Source organism: Erinaceus europaeus, chromosome 19 (genome assembly GCF_950295315.1).
Source record: "Erinaceus europaeus chromosome 19, mEriEur2.1, whole genome shotgun sequence".
In the NCBI taxonomy this organism is placed as follows: Eukaryota; Metazoa; Chordata; class Mammalia; order Eulipotyphla; family Erinaceidae; genus Erinaceus; species Erinaceus europaeus.
Genome location: NC_080180.1, coordinates 38,431,700 through 38,433,674, shown reverse-complemented (window position 1 = coordinate 38,433,674; position 1,975 = coordinate 38,431,700).

Genomic DNA, 1,975 nt, shown 5'->3' with positions numbered 1-1,975 from the left:
ACGCTAGTGTTCTTCCTGCACGATACCGATTTGCAGCATTCAAAAGAGCAGGAGGAACTGTTCATGCCCCTCACCTTCCTACTGCTGGTCCTGGGCTCCCTGCTGGTCTACCTAGCTGTGTCACTCATTGACCTGGGCTACGTGAATGTCCAAACAAACAAAAAAGAATGAACTGTGGCATTGCCTTCTTTCCTGCGTGATAGTATGGATAATCATTAGGATGTTTATGACTACTTTTCATTTCTTCCTGACCCCCTCTTAAAAGCAAATAAAATTGATGTATACCAACAAAGTTTTGTGCTTCTTTTTTCCCCCTCCCTTTTCTTTACAGTGACTAAGAGTTCTTTGTAAAGCACCAATATGTACCAGGATGCATAACTCCCCTGCCTCAACTTCCTCCCTGGTCTTCTCACCCACAGTTCTTTGTTTTGGTAAAATACAGCAAATCCAGTCCATTTTTCTCCTTTCCTGTTCTTATTTCATAACATATGCTTATGGGTGAGAGCATCTCACAATCATCCTTCTGCCCAATCTCATATTGTCTAAATGTGAACCTTTTTTTTTACAGGGCTAAACTAATTTTAGTTCTAAAGGTGATCAATTACAATTGGGGCAAATTGCATAATGACTCTTTCCCTTGTGTTCTCTGTCAGGATGTTCAGGTCTCAGTACCTTCTGGAGGCAGTCATCTCTCTAGCACATCTGTATTCCAACTCATCAGACACCTGACTGGTCATTATTTTCTTTTACTTATACTCATGGCAACCTAAGGTCTATTGCCCTGCAATCTTTATCAGTGGTGTTGGAAAGAGCAGGTAAGATGGCTAAAAACTTGTAGTGGTGTTAGGATAGTGTGATACTGAAGGCCCAGAGGGAGCTGCCAGATCCTTTATCCCATCTCAAGTTTTAGCACTAAAATTTTAGAATTATGTGTTTCAAATAAGTAAAGTAGAGTCAGGAGTGCAGATAAAGGAAGGTTTAATATGGCAGCCAAGGGATAGAATCCCCAGTTGGGATGGAGAGCCATAAGTGGACCTGCTTTTGGTCCTTATATAGATTTGTTACTCTTTCTGGCATGGGAAGGGTCATGGCATGAGTCATGTGATTTGTGATCCATTTCTGGTTGGAGATGTCCAGTGTAGGCAGGGGTAAATCTACCTGTGTGTGAGAGGGGTCTGCTTATTCTCAGCACATCCCCTCCAGTATTTTCCAGCAACGTAATATCTTGCCATAAAAAGTAGGGTTCCAGGATTCAGGCATATTTCTTTCAGGTAGCCAAACTTTGAAAAAAAAAAACCTTTTTTAGTGGTCTGGGAGGTGGTGTAATGGATAAAGCACTGTACTCTCAAACATGAGGTCCTGAGTTCAATCCCCCAGCAGCACATGTACAGAGTGACACCTGGTTCTTTCTATCTATCCGCCTATCTTTCTCATTAATAAATAAATACAATCTTTTAAAATATATATGTATATTTTAAATAAATGAGCCCCACCATGGTGTTTGTGATGTCAGGGGTCAAGCTCAGGCCCTCATTTTCGAGAGTCTCAGTCTTTATCCATTAAGCCACCTCATGGGTCAGAGGAGATTATTCTCAAATCTAAGAGAAAAAATAACTTCAATATGTTTCAACTTCTCTGGTGACATACGCAGACTAGGAAATAAAGGAAATAACTAGAGGCCCAGTAACATTTTTGTGAGAAAGGAATTTTTCTTGAGTAGGCTTTTATTTCCGTTCTACTCATTTTCAAATTAAAATTAAGTGCCAAGAGAGGGTTGAGGGCAGATTACCATTACCAATGTAGTTAGAAAAATCTATTCACTACTGTGGCCTCTCACCCTTATTTGGGTCCTCACTCCATTAGTTGTGTGCTAAGCCTCACCCACACAGAGCTCTATAAATGCCCTCTAGTCACAGCTGACACCAGATTCTCCTCCAGACTGGCTCAGAAGCTCCAGAGATTCACTTCAGGACCA